At 39.8% G+C, this 20,716-nt stretch overlaps 1 long non-coding RNA gene across 1 annotated transcript in view; it reads right to left on the reverse strand.

Moving 5' to 3' along the window:
* Window positions 1-265: 265 nt before the first annotated feature.
* LOC123843532 (uncharacterized) overlaps window positions 266-20,716 on the reverse strand; it is a 40,199-nt gene continuing 19,748 nt past the window's right edge. The window contains exons 3-4 of the long non-coding RNA XR_006790605.3: window positions 19,669-19,807; window positions 266-1,153 (exon numbers count right to left, since the gene is read on the reverse strand). This is a non-coding gene — a long non-coding RNA (uncharacterized LOC123843532). The remainder of the gene's footprint in view (window positions 1,154-19,668; window positions 19,808-20,716) is intronic.

Here is a 20,716-nt window from a genome sequence, read left to right on the forward strand (position 1 = left end):
AGGGATAGAGGTGTTCCAGAAAGGGGGGAATAACATAACTAAGGAAAAAGGCAGAGCATGGTATGAGCTGTCCAGGAAACTAAAGGAGTTAGTTACTTGGTGGGGTGAGTGTGTCAGGGGGGCCTATGAGAGGAAGGACTGAAGCGGTCCTGAGGGGGTAGGCAGTTGTTTTTGCCATGAGAGGCCTTTTAATGAAGAACACCAGTGTATTAGTTCACTAGGCCTGCTGGGACAAAGTACCACAAACTAGGTGGCTCACCAGAAATTTATTATCTCACTCCTCTGGAGGCCAGAGGTCCAGGAGCAAGGTATCAACAGAGTTGGTTACTTCTGAGGGTCACGAGTGACAGTCTGTTCCAGGCCTCTCTCCTTGCCTCTGCGGCGATTTCCTTGGCTTGTAGAAGCGTCACCCGGATCTCTGCCTTCATCTTTATGTCACGTTGACGCTCTCCCTGTGTGTGTCTGTGTTCACATTTCTTCTATGACACCAAATTCAGTCCTATTGAATTAGGGCCTACATTATGCCCTCACTTTAACTTGCTTATCTCTGTAAAGGCCCGATCTCCAAGTAAGGCCACATTCTGAGGTACTGAGGGTTAGACATTCAACAGAGAATTTTGGAGGAAGATACAATTCAACCCATAACAACCTGCGTTTAAAAGACAACTAAAGAAAAAGAACTACAGGGGGATCAACCAGGAAAGTAGGAAGAGAATACAGTGTCTGGGAAGAGCAGGAGATGGGAGTGTCTGCAAAGCTGATTGCTCCTTGAGGGTAAGTAATTGGAGGCACAAATCCCAGCTCTGACTTTTGCACTTCACTCATGTGCTTCTCACGTTTCTCATTGCAAGATAGGGGTAATACTTCTTCCCCACAGGGTGGCTGTGAGGATTAAATGTGATTATGTACATAAATTCCAAGCACACAGTGGGCATTCATGCATGCATACGTAAATAGTAATATAAAAAGTCACACTATTGTGACCTCTTTAATGTCCACAGGCTACATAATGCCAAAGGGGTTCTAGACTGTTATCAATTTACTCCCTAGATGCACTACATCATTTAAAAGCTGACACCTTGGGGGGCTGCTCTTGTCTCCCTCTATGTGTAGAGCTCATTAAATTCCATATTTGCTTCATGTGACCGAAAACCTGTGGGAACATACAAGTACAAAGAGTGTGAATTATGGCTGTGAAACAGGATTTCAAAATATTCCCCTCTTGTACTTTCTGTGGAAATTAAACATCTGCTTTGACACCTCATGAATCTTTCTCCAGGTTGTTTGGTTTGAATTTCACATGGTGGCTGATTTGCCCAGGGTTGCCAAACAAAAAACTGCCTTGCTCTGTGCATCAGGCTGACGGCATCTCCGAAAGGTGAGTTCCCTTTCCTTGGTCATTCCTACCACCGAAGAGATACCAAGATCCTTCATCTAGCATAGTGTCTGCTTTTTTTTTTTTTTCCCCAGTACAGTTGAGAACGAGTTTAGATGCCACAAAAGCTCTCTTGAGAGTGTATATTCTATATTCGTGGCACATTCGGATGATGTTTCAAAGGAGCAGCTATATCATGACTTAGTTGCTTTAACACAACTTAGTTTCCCAGACCTGTGTCTGGCTCTCAAAGTGTCCCAGGCTCCAGGCCCCCCTTGCACTGCTGATACTTTGCTGGTATGGTTAAGAAGCCATGAAAAGGAGACTTATTCCCTCTGGTGGAATTAATTTGAGCATTATTTCTGAAAGACACAAATATTCTGAACATGTCCATTGTCTAAACATTTGTGAGATATGGCACTCCATATAATTTTTTTCTTTCAAAACAACTTCACCATATTTTCTGTCAGTCCTTACCCTTTTTGTTGGGAGAGTAGAACTACTCTTTTGCTTTGCTCATCCTCACCTCCTCCAGGCATATTTACAAGCAGCTTGCTTGGAACAAAAGGAAAATCCCCAGGTGCTGCCAATCATCCTCAGTTACCCACATCGCTGCTGCTATTTGTAATATGCTGGAGAAGACCAGGATGCATGGAGAAAATCTTTCATGTTGGCCCCTTCAGCTGTGGGCTTCTGAGTCATGGAACATCAGGCCAAAGAAATGCATCAGTCAGCATTGATCTGTTTCTTCTGTCTCTTGCTCTGTTCCTCTCCCCCCACTCCTCCTCAGTGAGGCCATCATCCCTCTCGTATGGATTCTTGTAATGGTCTTGGAAGGATCTCTCCTCCATGTCAACATCGTTGTTAACATAAACTCTTAAGGCCCAGCACTTCCCTGGGCTTCTGGACCCTCATTGGTCTCCATTGCCCTCAGAATAAAGTCCATACATCCTTACATCTCTCTCAAGGTCCTTCACATCTGTCTCCAGACTATAATCTCACACTCTTATTCCTTGACAATCTTCCATATAGCACTTGCTTTAGCTAGACAGAATTGCTTTTGCATAGACACATGTACCATGGTGGTTGCTTTACTCATTCTCTCCCCTCTGAGTGGAATGCAGGACCCTATCACTCTCAGGACTCAGCCTACCTCTTCCATAAAGGCTTTCATGAGAGCTTTACTCAGGGGTGCCCCCTGTGAATTCCTGTAGCCCCATCTCTCTGCCTTCCTGAGGGCTCATATTGCTTTCTACTTGATATCACGTTTATTTGTGTATCTGCTCAGCTCCGATGTGTCTGACTGATGCCCCCAAAGTATCTGACACAGCTTCTGACACACACAGCAAGCAGCTTATGAATGTCTGGGAGGCAAGCAGTGAGATAGACATGGGGGCAAGGAAGACTCACAAGAGATTCTTCCAGCATCTCAGCAGATTTTTACATATAGTAGCTGCTGAGTTTTCTCAGCTGAAATTAATATGGAAACAGGAGTTTAGAGAGCAAATTACTTTCATATGAATTCAGACTTGCAGCTAATAAATGAAGTGAAAACCTCAAAAATCTTCATTGCGTATTGTCTAGTCAGGCACAACTTCAACCACACTTTCATAAGCAACATTTCCATGCAGATCTGCCAGATAATTTACCCCCCTGTGACAGCCGTCTTTTGCTTTCTCTCATATATTCTTAGCACAGTCCCCATGGTAATAAAATTTTACTCAGAAAGCAAGACGAGTGTGTGGAGGAAGGAGGGAGGTGAGCAATGTTTTTCCGTCGGACTTGTTCTGCTGTTGCTTCAAGTTCATGGCTTACATTTTACCTTGGTTTTGATAAACAAATTGTTATCAACTGTCTTGTTTTCTGGAAGCTCCGCTGAAATGCATTTGACAGCAGCTCATAGCTCTTGGTGTTCTCGTTTCCAGAAATCGACTCTTATTTGGGACTTCATGATTTTTTCCATGGAAGGCAGAGGGGCCTCATTTAGTTTGTATTCCCTTCTGTGAACAACTAGGTTTCTAAGGAGAGAGTTGGCTAATGAGAGCAGCAAATCGAAGCAGGCACCCTGGGTTCTGTGTTACGCACATGTGTCTCTGTGTATGGGTTCACCTGTGTGTGCATGTGCGTATATGTATGTGTACATGTGTGCGTGTAAAAGAAAGAGAGAGAAACTGAGAGACAGAAAGGAAAGGAGAAAACAAAGGCTTTGGGGCATCCTTTAAATTGGACCATATCCACCATCGTGCCGCCTAACTTTAGAATCCGTCATGGGAAGGCACTAGGTGGAGGTTGTTTTAACCTGGTGGTGAGCTCTGAGGCGTGAACACAGTGAAGGAGGAAGAAAACGGTTGGAGATGCTTGCAGCGGGTTGGCGGTCTGAGGTGCCCACACCCACTCCCGCGCCAGGTGCCTCCAGCTTTACGCCTGCTGACGCGCTGGCCCCAGAGCTGGGGCAGCGGCAGAAAGGGCATTTGTGAAGCTGCTAAACGCTCGTTCCTTTGCCAGTTGGTAGTATGTGTGTCCTGCACGTTGCACGAGAGAATTACCATCGTCCAAAATTTAGTAGAGCTGCAAAGGATTTGGTCACGTGTGCTCACCTGAATGTTGAATATACCACTGCCTGATATGAGGAAGCCATCAGCTCTTTAGTCAAGTGCCCTGCAAAGTTTAGAAAACACTAAATCTATTTCATTTCAAATGGCATGAAGCAATTTTTGTTTGTTTGTTTGCTTGTTTTGCGTGAAGTTTTGTAACTGAAGTCTTGAGAATCATGTCTAAGATTAATTGGTGGCAGTGATGGAGGTGTGAGTGTGGCGTTCTGTCTAAGATATTTACAAAAGAGAGTTTTGTACATTTTTAAAAACGCGATAGCTAAAACTAAGCTAATGGTGTTAGCTTAAAATTAGAAGGCTGGAATTAAAGATGCATATGGGAAAGACAGAGCTTATCACTCACATATCTTCAGTCTCAAGCATCTAGATGCCAACATTTTAAAATATAAGAAAAAAAAGTGGTGCAAAGTGATTCTTTCCTTTAGGTGTCATTTTCCCCCAAAAAGATTTGTAATGAATGCAACAACTGTGTTTTTTTTTTTTTAAATAAGCCCTTAAAAGGTATATTTTTCTTAAAAGTATCATATTTTATACAATTGCTCTAGCATTTTGGAATTATTGCTTATCAAATATCTCATTTTGTCCTTACAAAATTGTCTAAGACAGATTTTCCCATCCCCATTTGACATCAAGGAAACAGATGCCAGGTAGTAAGAAAGATAGGGCTAGATTCTAGATGTTTTGATTCCCCATTTGGTGTTATTTTTGCTAGCTCATAAAAGAAAGGAAAAAGAAATGGTAATAGCTGAAAAGTCCTGGCAAAGGTCCACATTTCCCAAGTGTGGGTAAGATGCTACTGATAGCTTAGGGGTTCAAGTTCAAATTCTTTCTCTTCTTTTAGATCATTTTCTGGTGATAGTTTTGGTAGTCTAACATAGTGATAAATAACTTTTTAAAATTTAAAATTCCTTTAATAAAGCAGCAAAAGAAATTATTTTTACAAATAAACTTTTACATAAATAAATCTCAGCTACACTTTGGGACTTACTGGATAATACTAATTGATAATAATAAGTTATTATCAATCATAGCTTAATTTAGTCCTCAAATTTTCTCCAGATTTTTATTAGAATTTCCCTTCTTAGTCTACTTCTTTTAAGAATTGTTTATTTGCTCAAGAGAGAGAGCAAGAGAGTGAGTGGGGGGAGGGGCAAAGGAGAAGGAGAGAGATTCTCAAGCAGACTCTGTGCTGAGTGAGGAGCTGGACGCGGGGCTCGATCTTAGGGCCCTGAGATCATGATCTGAATTGAAACTAAGTGTCAGGCACCTAACCGACTGAGCCACCCAGGTGCACTCTCTTAGTCTATTATTGATTCAAATGGAGCATTCTCCTTTCTAAGGTGGCCTAAGTCTCTTATACTTGAGGTCACTTTAGTTTTAAGTTTCTTCTTAAGATATACCAATGTGTTAGATTGGCAAAACTCTGAAATGGTAAGTTTATGAGTCTGTTCGTTTTCTTTTTTGTTGTTCATTTGGATTTTCTCTTTTTTTTTTAATCTTCTCATTTTTTTACAATGGGAACATATTGTACTTTTATGACAGGAAGATATTTTTAATACCATTTTAGATAAATGAAGTTATGAAAAGGAAAGAGTAAGGGAGGAAAAAAGAAAGAGGGGGGAAAAGAAAGAGACAAAAAAGAAGGAAAGTCATGTTCCATAAAGGAACACATGTTCCCACTGTCAGCCATCTTGGGAAGAAGCTAATTCTGGATCTGAACATGGGGTTAAGTTGAACCTAAACTGTAAGGTGTGGAAATGTCTAGAGGGTTCTGATGGCTAATGGTTGAGGTCATCCCTACCACAGAAGGAAGGACGCTGGCTGTGAACTGGTCTCCATAGAGTCACCACATCTAGTAGCAACTGAAGGCTGGAATGTGCAGAAGCCCCTCAGCTGGGCTAGATTGAGCATATATTCCCTACGGACTGGTGTCCCTGAAGAGCAGTGATGTCACAAGGATGGTGGGCTTTGAGACACAGTGAAGTGGCAAGATCGGAGCCAGCATGGAGACACTGGACAGGTAGGGAGCTGGCCTGTTCCTGGGACTGCAGGACACTTGCCCGGAAAACGTGCCAGGAGACCCCTGGAGGCAGCTGGTTCCTGGGACTTAAGCTTATGGGGGTGAGGGTTGGGGGCTCACATTCTGACAAGTTAGATATAAAAAGTGTAACATTTTGTCATGCTTCAGACTTGTGCCACCTGGGACATTAAGTGGTGGGGAATAGACATGGATAAAAAGACCGGATGAAAGGAAATGCATCAAAATGTGGAATAGAAATACATCTAAGTTGTTGAATGCTAAGCAATTTCTTTTTTCTTTTCTTTCTTTTTCCCTGTAATTTCCAAGTCATGTGCAATTTCTTCCACAATTAAAATAGCAGCATCTTATAAAAGTTATCTGTTACGTTTGGTCTTAGCCCCCTAGGCACTGTTCAATCTTGGTGACATTGCAGCCTCTCCTAGTCCTGCGGTACATGGAATCATTCCTGTTATTCCATTCTGTGAATCATTCCTTTGTCTGCTCTCAGATACCTGCTTCTAACCTGATACCCAGCAAGCTCCAAGGCCTTCGGAGCCCCCCTTTCCCCCTTCTACACAGAAGAACAAGGAAGACTAAAGTATCCTATCTATATACTCAGAAGAGGCAAAGAGGGTTGTTATTTGTAAAACAATCAGGAAGTAACTGTTGACTGTGCCTTCAAAGAATCTAGAAACATCTTAACTTACACAGCATATTTTCAGGATTCAGTAAATATTTGTTGAACAAACAGGGTAATCAATCAATACGTTAATTCTCTAATTCTCTCTACATGGTAGATATTTACTTAGAATTTGAATATTGATTCTTTTTTTTAAATTTTATTTTATTATGTTATGTTAGTCACCATACAATACATCATTAGTTTTTGATGTAGTGATCCATGCTTCATTGTTTTCATATAACACCCAGTGCTCCATGCAGTATGTGCCCTCCTTAATACCCATCACTAGGCTAACCCATCCCCCCACCCCCTCCCCTTTAACACCCTCAGTTTGTTTCTCAGAGTCCATAGTCTCTCATGGTTCATCTCTCCCTCCGATTTCCCCCCCTTCATTTTTCCCTTCCTTCTCCTAATGTCCTCCATGCTATTCCTTATGTTCTATAAGTAAGTGAAACCATATGATAATTGACTTTCTCTGCTTGACTTATTTCACTTAGCATGATCTCCTCCAGTCCCATCCATGTTGATGTAAAAGTTGGGTATTCGTTCCTTCTGATGGCTGAGTAATATTCCATTGTATATATGGACCACATCTTCTTTATCCATTCATCTGTTCAAGGGCATCTTGATGCTTTCCACAGTTTGACTATTGTACATTGCTGCTATGAACATTGGGTGCATATGGCCCTTCTTTTCACTGCATCTGTGTCTTTGGGGTAAATACCCAGTAGTGCAATTGCTGGGTCATAAGGTAGCTCTATTTTTAATTTTTTTGAGGAAACTCCACACTGTTTTCCAAAGTGCTTGGCTGTACCAACTTGCATTCCCACCAACAGTGTAAGAGGGTTCCTCTTTCTCCACAACCTATCCAACATTTGTTGTTTCTTGCCTTGTCCATTTTTGCCATTCTAACTGGTATAAGGTGGTGTCTCAGTGTGGTTTTGATTCGAATTTCCCCAATGGTTAATGATGATGAACATTTTTTCATGTGTCTGTTAGCCATTTGTATGTCTTCTTTGGAGAAGTGTCTGTTCATGTCTTCTGCCCATTTTTTGACTTGGTTATTTGTTTTTTGGGTGTTGAGTTTGAGAAGTTCTTTATAGATCTTGGATACCAGCCCTTTATCTGTGGTGTCATTTGCAAATATCTTCTCCCATTCTGTGAGTTGCCTCTTTGTTTTGTTGACTGTTTCCTTTGCTGTGCAGAAGCTTTTTATCTTGATGAAGCCCCAAAAGTTCATTTTTGCTTTTGTTTCGCTAGCCTGTGGAGATGAATCTTAAAAGAAGTTGCTGTGGCCGATGTCAAAAAGGTTACTGCCTATGTTCTCCTCTAGGATTTTGATGGATTCCTGTCTCACATTGAGGCCTTTCATCCATTTTGAGTTTATCTTTGTGTATGGTGAAAGAGAATGGTTGAGTTTCATTCTTCTGCATGTGGCTGTCCAATTTTCCCAGCACCATTTATTGAAGAGACTGTCTTTTTTCCATTGCATGTTTTTTCCTGCTTTGTCAAAGATTATTTGACCATAGAGTTGAGGGTCCATATCTGGGTTCTCTATTCTGTTCCATTGGTCTGTATGTCTGTTTTTGTGCCAGTACCATGCTGTCTTGGTGATCACTGCTTTGTAATATAGCTTGAAATTGGGCAACCTGATGCCCCCAGCTTTGTTTTTCTCTTTCAACATTTCCTTGGTGATTCGGGGTCTTTTCTGATTCCATACAAATTTTAGGATTGTTTGTTCCAGCACTTTGAAAAATGTCATTGGAATTTTGATCAGGATGGCATTAAAGGAATAGATTGCTCTGGGTAGTATAGACATTTTAATTATGTTTGTTCTTCCGATCCATGAGCATGGAATGTTTTTCCATCTTCTTGTGTCTTCTTCAATTTCTTTCTTGAGTGTTCTGTAGTTCCTAGAGTATAGATCCTTTACCTCTTTGGTTAGGTTTATTCCGAGGTATCTTATGGTTTTTGGTGCTATTGTAAATGGAATCGGTTCTCTAATTTCTCTTTCTACAGTTGCATTGCTAGTGTATAAGAAAGCAATTGATTTCTGTGCATTGATTTTGTATCCTGCCACATTACTGAATTGCTCTATGAGTTCTAGTAATTTGGGGATGGAGTCTTTTGGATTTTCCACATAATGTATCATGTCATCTGCGAAGAGAGAGAGTTTGACTTCTTCTTTGCCAGTATATAATATAAAAATACTTTATATTTCTTTTTGTTGTCTGATTGCTGTTGCTAGGACTTCTAGTACTATGTTGAACAATAGTGGTGAGAGTGGGCATCCTTGTCACGTTCCTGATCTTAAGGGAAAGGCTCTCAGCTTTTCCTCATTGAGGTTGATATTCGCTGTGGGTTTTTCATAGATGGATTTTATGAACTTGAGGAATGTTCCCTCTATCCCTATACTCTGAAGAGTCTTAATCAGGAAAGGATGCTGTATTTTGTCAAATGCTTTTTCTGCATCAGTTGAGAGGACCATACGGTTCTTCTCTCTCCTCTTATTAATGTGTTATATCACACTGACTGATTTGCGAATGTTGAACCACCCTTGTATCCCGGGGATAAATCCCACTTGGTCGTGGTGGATGATCCTTTTAATGTATTGTTAGATCCTATTAGCTAGGATCTTGTTGTGAATTTTGGAATCCATATTCATCAGGGATATTGGTCTGAAATTCTCCTTTTTGATGGGGTCTTTTCCCCAGGGAATCCATCAGGACCTGGACTCTTGTTTTTTGGGAGGTTTTTGATCACTGCTTCAATTTCGTTACTGGTTATTGACCTATTCAGGTTGTCAATTTCTTCCTGTTTCAGTCTTGAGCTCTGAATGACACACTGGACCAGATGGACCTCATAGATATTTACAGAACATTCCACCCTAAAACAACAGAATACTCATTCCTCTCGAGCACACATGGAACTTTCTCCAGAATTTGAATATTGATTTCTTAGCAATAACTATTCATTCTTAAAAATTTTCAGTACTATAGATGGAGGCTCACCAAAAAAGCTTCCTGAAAGACATATCCTATGTTACGGACTTAAGCTCTCCAATATGGTAGCCAGTAGTCACATTAAAATGTGGGTAGAATGCATTAAGATGTTGTAAAAGTAAAGTACGCACTGGGTTTTGAGTGATCTTATTAAGAATGTTTTTAATTTTGGTTACATATTAAAATGATAGTACTTTAGGGCGCCTGGGTGGCTCAGTTGGTTAAGCGACTGCCTTCGGCTCAGGTCATGATCCTGGAGTCCCGGGATCGAGTCCCGCATCGGGCTCCTGGCTTGGCAGGGAGTCTGCTTCTCCCTCTGACCCTCCCCCCTCTCGTGTGCTCTCTCTCTCTCATTCTCTCTCTCTCAAATAAATAAATAAAATTTTAAAAAAAAAATAAAAAAAAAATAAAATGATAGTACTTTGGATATATTAGGTTAAGTTGAATATAATATTAAAATTTGTTTCATTGGCTTCTTTCTATTTTTTTAAAATACGGCTGCCAGAAAATTTTAAATTACACATATGGCTCATAATATTTCTATTGGATAGCATTATTTATAGCACAAACATCTTTAAAGGGAGGAGGATTTACCACACAGTTTTAATGTGATTTTATTGTTGTACTGAACACCTTTCTCATTCTTCTGCTATAGGTTCTACTGAAAACCCTCATTTCTTTTTTTGGTAATGTAATGATTACTTGACAGAAAGAAATAATAAGGCCAGGCAGCAATGCCATATATATTGACTATGGAACGTGAAATAAGTTAGAAGTTCAGGCACTAAAAGTAAAAGAATTTTGTTTAAGGAGCCTGATGGGAGGGTAGTGAGCCCATGGGAGCAGAGAACATTGAGTATGTGAACTGTCCTGAGCCTCTGAACATATTTCCAGAAGGGACGGACTCTTATTAAGAAAGATTATTGCAAGCTGGTGTTGTGGAGCATTGTCTTTTCAGGTATGAATTCACCATTTGGTATCTGAAAATCCTACAGATCTCTCTTCAGGTAAGATGGACCATCTGTAGTTGAGATACTTTTCAGAAATCCCGATCTTAACCTACTGTCAAAACCTTGATTAAAAATGAATGATATTTGCATACTGCCAAAGAAAATACTACCCGTCCATCTGATAACATTCTGATCAGTAACTGTAACACATTTGGAACACATAAGCCCACTGCCCCATCCAAATGTCTTCACTTAACCACAGTTACAGACTGTGATCTCAGTTCTTTTAATCAAGACTTGACATAAGAAATGGCCATTTGAAACACACGCAGAATGTTTTTGCAAAACAGATATTGTCCATCTCAGAGTCTCTGCGGTTAGGATCCATATGAATAATTTGCTCCTTGATTTTAGAACCTGTAAAAAAAGTTGTTCTCAACTTAAAAACTCATCTTTCTTTTTACTAGATAAAGAGGTCCCGTGACACTGCTCTTTTACCTTGGGTAATTATGAGCTCGGAATCAATTAGTACTTAATTGTGGTAATAGCTTAATTCTGGTTCTTGATAAAATTATCTTTCTCTAGCTTCTTCTCACTCTTTTTTTTTATTTGAAATACGCTGGGTACATAATTATAGTGGTGGCTCTTATAGGGTGGAGGTTTGTGTTCAGGTATCCCGGCATGAGAAGTAATCACTCCCCCTCTACCCCTAATCCAACCACATGTGATCCCAGGGAAAGCTTTCACTCTGTCCTCAGTTGGGGTTTTGCCATGTACTGATTTTTTCTGATGGAATATGTAGGGGGACATCAGAAGCCAGACTGAGTAAAGATATAACATTAAGAAGAGTCTGAATATACTCTATCCCTAGAAGAAAACAACTCTCTCTAGACTAGTGAAACAAATGAGGAAGAATTATCAAGTGAGAAAAGCGACAGTTATAAAATCTTGAATTAAAGGCTCAGTTGTATAGCAGAGTTGTGTCCTAGTACTTTATGTAAATCCTTACTAATCTACAAGGACCTATGTGATTGATTTTTAACCTACCTCTCCAGCATTATCCTGCCTCCCTTCTGCTTATTCGGTGCTACAGGTATACTGACCTTTATGTTCCTCAACTGTGCCAACCTTATCCCTGCCTCAGGGCCTTTGCACTAGCCATGGCTTCTACTTGAAACACTCTCACCACATCTTTATACATCTGGCTCTTTGTTCTTATTCAAGTTTCAGCTCAGACAACACTTAATGAGAGAGAGCTTTTCAAAACAACCCATTTGAAGAAGCCCTTGTACCTTTAATCCCTCTCTATCACATCACCTCCTTTTATTCATTGTCCTCCTCACTACCTAAAATCACACTTGTTCATGTCCACTCTTTAGAATGAAAGCTACCTGAGATGAGAGATGTTGTTTGTCTCATTCACATCTCTATCCTCAGCACTAGGAGTGCTAGGCATATAGAAAGTTCTCAATAAATATTTCTTGTTAATTCATTCATTTACATATTCATTAGTGTCTTGGGTCAGGTCCCCCATGAAGCAGACTTTCAGATGGATCGTTTATTGACAGGAGCCTTTGGGATCAACACCTGTGAGCAGGGAAGGCTGTAGGATTGGAGAGAGGGCAGAGCTGGCTTGTGATCTCGTCACAGCAAAGCTTCAGTCAGTCCCACAGGAAACTGGAGTTGGGATAGCCCTTCAGGGTCATCCCACCTTGAGGTAAGAGTGCTGGTTCTCTATACCTCTGGAAAGGGGACAAAACCTTGGGCCGTTCAGCTCTCCTCAGTCAGGGCAATTCCTGGAATGAGACCCAGCTGGGAGCTCCCAGCCCCCAGCACCCATTCCTCAAGGGGGTGGGGAATCCGGGATGCACACCCCATCAGCCACTACATCTCAACACCTCCTGCGAGCCAAGAATGGATCTAGATGCTGGTGACACAACAGTGAACTGAGGGAACATAGAACCCTGGTCTCGCACAGCTTACATGTTAGTAGATGGATGACTCGGTCAATCTGTCACCTGTGTCTACATTGTGTCCTCACGCTGAGAGCACACTTTTAGAATTGCAAACCATTGAAGGACCTCAGTGCTTCAGGGGCATAATAAAGAGGGAGAACCTCTGAGTCCTTTGATGGAAACTAGCATAAACCAATATCCCTAGAACAGTGAGAGCGTCATTGAGAGATGTTCTCCCGACATCCATCCCTCCAGCCTCTCTTCCATTGTCTCCTTGTTGCAGAGGGAGGTCCTAGGGGCCCCAGGGCTTCACGCTATCTCCATACACAAAACCTACCTTTTTGTAAATCCATATTTTATCTTCTTTTCATTTGTCCTTTACTCAAACTTTTGATTTATATATCTATTCTGTCTACCTACATACAATATACATATTTTCAGACATCCTGGGCTTTGGAGTTCTTTCCTTTCATTTCTGTAATATGCTTGAGTTCTCTCTTTTTCTGAGAAACTCATTTTAAAACTTGTGTGCCACAGAACACTGGTTCTAAGAGATGCCATGGGAAAAAAGAAGGAAGAATCTTAGGTCCAACATGTCTACTTCTTGGATAATCACCATCTACATCAGGCTCTGGAAAGTCCTGCAGAAAAGAAGTGTATTTTAATTTGGACTACTGTTTCTCAAACTTATTTTACCACAGTGCTTACGCCCATAACTTTTTGTTGGTTTTGGTGGTGGTTGTGTTCATTTTGTAGCACATCTGTCAAAACCCTAGAACAGTGAGAGCATCATTGAGAGATGCTCTCCCCATATCTATCCCTCCGGCTTCTCTTCCATTGTCTTCTTTTGGCCCATTGTATCACGCAATCTCTCTTCTTAGCCTCTGCCACTCCAATTGATATGTCATCATGCTACAGGATGGAACCTTATTCTTAAGATAGAGTTTCCTCACAGCTCATGGAAATAGGGAATAAAATAGTGCTTACCAGGGGCTGAGGGGTAGGAGAATGGGGAGATGTTGGTCAAAAGTTGAAACTTTTGGCTATAAGATGAATACATTCTGGAGAGCTGACCTACAGCATGCTACCATGAACAATACTGTATTATATACTTGAGAATTGTCAAGAGAGCAGTCTTTAACATTATTACTATAAAAATGGCAATTATATGAGGAGATGGAGGTATTAACAAACCCTATGGTGGGGAACATTTCACAATATATATATGTATCAGATCATCATGTTGCACACCTTAAACTTAACATATGTCATATGTCAGTAATATCTCAGTAAAGCTGGGGGGAAAATATACAGTTTATTCAGTTACTTTCCTTGTTCATGAGGCTCCGTGTTGCCTGGCCCATCACATATAAATACCATAGCCTGACATTCCAAACTTTCGATCAAACTCCACAGTCTTCACTATTATAACTCATGTCTGTCAATCTAATCTGTGTGTGTTGTTTGTCCCAACACATGGTTGACTTATTTCTTTCTTTGCATATATTATATCTCCTACCTCTCTCTGGCAGATTATGTCTTACTTCCCTTAAGGTTCATTTCAAAATTCACCTCCTGCAGAATCTTTTTTCTGTCCCAGCATAATTCTATTTTATCTCTTTAATGCAGCAACACTTAGGTAATCCTGGGCAAGAGGGTTTGGGAATACTGGGAGATATAACTGAATGGGAATAGTTCCTGGCACATAGCAGGTGCTGCTTTTAAGCCCCTTCTATGTAAATGACTTATACTAAATATTATGCATTGTAGCAACAACAACAAAAAGATACATGCATACTTTGCCATTAATAAACCCAATTCATGGTGTACTGAAGTTAGAAGGGGGAAAAAGAGATTATCTGGTCCCATCATCTCATTTTCAAGATGAGCTAATGGAAGCATGATGACATTAACTGAATTGTCTAAGGTCACATTTGTGGCTGAGTTGGAACAAAAGTTCAGGCTACTTGATTCTTAACCCAGTGCACTTTTCACTTCGCCAAGCTAGCTGTTTCGGTCACCAGCTGTCCATGTGAAGAAATTGCCACCCACACTGTTACATGAGATTTGCCAGATGACAAGAACTTGAGGTTTTCATAAAAAGGTAGAGAACACTTTGGGCCATGGCATTAGGAAGGAGCTAGGGACAGTGAAGCCTCAAAGCAAAGGGCTGGGAAGATCTGGAAAGGTGGAGGTTGTGGGGTGAGGTAGGACAGTCATTTAATTTGGCAGAAATCAAAAGAAGCAAGTGTTGGGAAAGGAGAGAGTATAAGGTATATTCAGCAGGAGATGCACAGACAACCTGGGGGAAGATAAGAAATAAGACTAAAAGCAGCCTGTTCTGTCTGTGTGCCTTGGGCACCTCCTAACGTGTCAGGAAATGATGCTTTCATTTCTCTCACCAGAATTCATAACGGGAAGCCTGAAAAGAGTTCTATAATGGCAGCACTAAACATTTTCTAAAGGCAGAGAAGGAGTCCTCGGTTTACTCCATGCTGCTGTTCACAAAGGGGCCTGCTGTGTTGTTTTATTTTCCAAGAACCAGAGGCGGGCTTCCCCACCCCACTCCTAACGTGGCCACCATGCACTCTTTTCTCTTACTGTGAATACTCACGTGAGATCCTTACAGCTATTTTAGGGACTTTGGGTAAATGGGCCTTCCTGAATAATGCTTGGGCTTCTCAAATTCTTAAAATTAGCTTCTGGTTGCAACTTTTAGGATGCAGTGCCTGCTAGTAATTAAATTCTGATAATAGCCAAGAATGGAAGCATTCCAGGAAAGCAAAGCTCTGCAGAGGTGAACTGCGCATGGGCATTGCAAGTGTGACCTGTCGCACGTTCATTTGGCAGGCACCCTCGGGCTCCATGACTGCCACGGAGCATGAATGCATGGGCACTACGAGGGATGCTATCAGGGATACCAAATGTTGTCAACACTCAATGGTGTCCCATCAGCAGGGAAATCCTGAAACAATCCAAAATCATTTATCCACACGTGCCTCAAAGCCAATGTGAGAAATTCGTTTCCTAAGTGGGAAATATCTATTCTGTGTTGTTGTTCCCAGACAAAGCCCCTTCTTGTATAATGCCAGATGACAAATGGTGCAGCTGCTCTTCTATTGGATGCGTAGACAGAACAGCCAAAGAGGGGCAGTTGCTACATTTACCATATGTAATCCCTATCCAATGGGCTAAGAGAACTGCTTTATTTTTTATGTGTCATAAATTAGATGACATGGGAAGGTCATTTTTAAAATAGTCCCTGCATGGTAGTGAATAAATTCATTCATCTCAAGAGGCCAAGTGTTCATTTCAATTAAAAAAAAAATCAAGACAAAACTATCACTGCCTTGTGTGTGGTGTTAGGAGAAGGTATGGCATTTGAATGTGAGTGCTGAGAGAGTTGGAATTCTAGAAAAATAAGGCATTTTAAGTAATACATGAAGAAGAGGTCAAGGTCCAGTATACTGGTCCTTAATGGTCCTTAATACTTAGTAATACAAGAGTGGGAGATATCCATTTTCTGGATGACTCTGATCATTCAGATAAGATCCATAGATTAGAAAACTAAGGACCAAACACATTGTCCCAGCTCTCCCTGTGTGGACCCTTGATATAGCCCAAGGTTCCAGCCAACGTTCTCGTGGCTTTCTCATTGTGAATGAATACTTCTTGGTTGCTGTTATTGCTGACTCTTCTAGGTCTAGGACACAGTCATAATAAACTCCCATCCTCTCATTCATGTAACAGGTTCTTATTAAATCAGCCCTGTTGTGTGGGGATTCCAACAACTGATTTCCTATCTTGTGCCTCTGTGCTTGGGTACCTGTGTTGGTTTGCTGGTTACTAATGACTTCTTTTGTGGCTGAGATTTAGTTTTTCCCTCCTACTCATTTCAGAGATAGGAGAACTTCCCCAAAACTCAGATTGCCTGATGGAAGACCACAATCTTCTCTTGGGTCTCTCTAGGATCTCTGTCTGTGGTCTAATACTTTGGTCTCATCTGATTCTCTTCCAGCTTTGTAGGGCCTCCTGGGTCAGGCTCTATCTGACTGATTCCCTTCATCCACCAAACCTCAGTTTTAATGACCGAGATTGTAGGACACAAATACTTCCTTTGTTGTAACTGTTATTCCTAAACATTCTTTTAGCTTTAGCTATCACCTTATTACTTTCAATGTTTATTTGTTCAGCCAAAACCATTTATGATTTCTATTTTGTGCCAGGAACTAAAGCTGGTACCAAAAAAATAATAAGACGTGGTTCTTCCCTTGAACAAGCTCAGTCTGAGGTAACATTCTGGATGATCATATCTGATGCTTGCATAACACTTTAATGTTCACAAAGAACTTGCACATATGATTTCTTGACCATTATGCTTTAAGCTACAGATTAATTGACTTATCATATTCAAAACCACAACTATTCCAAAGGAGTCATGAAACTAGCTTTCCCATGATGTAATTCAAATTCATACGGGAGAGAAACCTTATAAAGGTAATGAATGTGGGAAAACCTTCAGCCAGAATCATCACCTTTTCCAACATGCAAGAATTTGTACAGGGGAGAAATGCTATAAATGTTTCATTGCTTGAGCAAACTGGTTTCTTGACCTATATTAGCTGGTGGATTTTCTATTTAAAGAGCCTCATTTCAGGGCCATTTGGGGTTTTAATACCAGGTTCATCTCTTTTACATTGAGAGATTGCAATTTATGCTTTTGAAATATGATTTATATAAGTAGCTTAGCACAATCAAAATTATTAAACCTGCAGAAAGCCTGATGGGATCACATAATGTTATTATTTTTTGTACATTTTGGTGAAAGCCAACAGATTGAATATCACTATAATCAGATAAGGCATAGCCATATCACTGGAAAGTATGAAAACAACTAAAAATGTTTTGTTGTCTTTTTGGTCAACTGAAAGACATACTTTTGAGATTTTCAAGAAATGGGGGTCAGTGACATCCAGTGCCAAATCCAAGAAGGTGTGATGGCAGCATCACTTTATGGAGCTACATTTTTTAAAATTCAAATACCCCAGGCTCTTATTTACTTTTAGATAATTTGCTATAATTACAGGGTAAGTTGCCTGCCAGGTGCAGGTTAGTGCCATGTATGTATGTATATAGCCTTGAGCTCAGCAGGTGGATGAGAAAGAGGAAAACAGGGAAACCAAGATCAAAACATTTACTGCATCTTGGCAACCTGGGTATGCTCAGACCCCTGAGATGACTTTGAAGTTGGTTCTTCAAAAGCTAGAGAGATATAATTGGCTTCTAAATAGATGCACTAATAAGAGCAACTTGAGTTGTCAGTCATAATCATAAATCCCATTGTTTTGATATGTATGTTAAAGTTCAAAATGTTGCAATTATCCAATAAATTATTTTAAAATCCATCTACTCCTTTGCAATTCAGTCTTTAAAGTGAGAGTTAGAATAAATGTTTATGAAATAGCCTTTACCTTAACAAGTACCTTAAAAGAAGGGGCCTCTGCAAAAGCATAATCTTCGGGGAAAAGAATCAAGAATTTGGGTATTGGATGATGCCACTGTACATGGGAGTTTCAATGTAAAACTCTTCTCCCTCCATCCCCGCCCCCAAAGTAAAGCTGTTTCAAAGGAATGTCTGGAGATGTGAGCAGAGTGCTGTGCCTAGTCACATATGGCAATTCTGTGTCAGAACATGTGTTTAATTGCACACAGCATGTTCCTAGGCACTATTCTTTTTTCCCTTCTGTCTTATTATTACAATCTTAAGACAAAGGGATGAGTTAAAGAAACGAACCTTAAGGATTATTTCTTCTATCCCAGCTGTTGACATTCGTGTTAAAATATGTTGTCCTTCTAATCATTATAGAGATCGTGTCGTGGAGGTATGAGACTCTCCTTCCCCATCTTGGCTGTTGTGGTGAGTGCTGCAGCACAAAGGCAGTGTTGGGTTTTCTACCCACCAGCAATAACCATTAGAAAATGCAATTTTTTAAAAAAAGAACTCCACTCGCAGGGGCCACACAACCATAAAGTACTCAAGAATCAACTAAAATATACCAGAACTTTATAGAGAAGACTATAAAAGTATACTGAAGGAAGTGAGAGAATGTTTGGATAAATGGAAACAAGAGTTACAAATGTAAGGACTCAATATTATAACGATAAAAGTTCCCAAAGGTATCTTCAAATACAATGCATTCCCAATCAAAATTCCCACAACATTTGTCATAGAAGAGTGTATGTGCAAAAATTGCAAAGATGATTTTCAAAATAGGATATTATGAAGTATTGTAATGAAGATAATGTAATTGTGGCTTAAAATTAGATAAATAGAAACATGGAACAGACTAGAGGGTCCAGATGGGTGCACATATATTTAGTTACATATATGATTTTGTTAGAAAAACAATAAGAGTTTCAACTCCCTGTGGAAGGGATGAACAGCTCAGTAATGGTGTTGAGATAACTGATAATCCATTCACAAAAATAAATTTTTGATGGATTGAAGAACTGTGTCTTTATATGTGTATGTGTCTGTGCACATGTGAGCTACACACATTTACCCTGAAAAGTATTTAAATGTGTGCACAGGGAGGCTTATACAGGGAGATTCATGACATGATCATTTTAATAATGAAATAGCAGGAACAATATCCATTATTTCTAGAATTGTGAAACAAACTGATACACCCAAATACAGAATGCCATGCAATATATAAAAGAATGAAGTGCACTCATATGTAATCACATTGAAAGATCGCAGAATCAGAGAAAATTACAGCCTGTTCTCTCTTCTAGGATTTTTATGCTTTCAGGTCCTACATTTAGGTCTATAATCCACTTTGATTTCATTTTTGTGGATGGTGTTAAGAGGTGGTCCAATTTCATTTTTTTGCATGTAGCTGTCCAGTTTTCCCAGCACCATTTATTGAGGAGACTGTCTTTTCCCCATTGTATATTCTTGTCTCCTTTATCATAGATTAATTGACCATATAATCAGGACTTTATTTGCAGGCTTTCTATTCTCTTGCATTGATCTATGTGTTTGTTTTTGTGCCAGTACCTTACTTACTGTTTTGATTACTCAGCTTTGTAGCGTATCTTGAAATCTGGGATTGTGATACCTCCAGCTTTGTTCTCCTTTCTCAAGTTTGCTTTGGCTATTTGGGGTCTTCTCTGGTTATTGAGAGTGTAAATTGGTTCAGCAAGCACTGTAGAAAACAGTATGGAGATTCCTCAAAAAATTAAAAGTAGAATTACCATATGATCCAATAATTCCACTATTGGGTATTTGCCCAAAGAAGATGAAAACACTAATTTAAAAAGATATATGCATCCCTCTGCTTATTGCAGCATTATTTACAATATCCAGGGTATGGAAGCAACCTAAGTGTCCGTCAATAAACAAACAGATAAGGAAGATGTGATATACATATCATGTATATATGTGTGTATATATATGTATGTATGTGTATATATATGTATATGTATGTGTGTGTGTATATATAATGGAATATTACATAGCCATGAAAAGGATGAGATTCATGCCATTTGAGACAAACATGGATGGACTTAGAGGTTATTATGCTAAGTGAAATTAGTCAGACTGAGAAAGACTAATATCATATGATTTCACTCATAAGTGGAATCTTAAAAAAAAGAAAACAAATGAATAATAAAACAAAAGCAGAATCAGACCTATAAATACAGAGAATAGACTGATAGTTGCCAGAGGGAAAGGGGTGGGGGTTGGGCAAAATGGGTGAAGAGGAGTGGGAGATACAGGCTTCCAGTTATGGAATGAGTAAGTCATGTGGGAATAAAAGGTACATCATAATGAGAGTAGAACACAAGTTATAGGAAATGTTGAAGGAAATGTTCTATCATTTATATAAATCAATTTAATATATATCCATATACATCCATGTGAAGCAAGTAAATGTTTTAATATATATTATATAAATGTTTTAATACTTATTAATATATATTTTATGTATATAAATAATTGATCATTGACTACAATGTTTTCCTTCCTTTGGGGAGTGGACTGATCAGGGTTTTCAAGGCTGACTGGCAGAAAATTACTTTGTGCATCAAGTATTACATAAGGAGGCTATATT

Source organism: Mirounga angustirostris, unplaced genomic scaffold, assembly GCF_029215605.1.
Source record: "Mirounga angustirostris isolate CCGP_5_RB_7025 unplaced genomic scaffold, mMirAng1.0.hap1 SCAF_5, whole genome shotgun sequence".
In the NCBI taxonomy this organism is placed as follows: Eukaryota; Metazoa; Chordata; class Mammalia; order Carnivora; family Phocidae; genus Mirounga; species Mirounga angustirostris.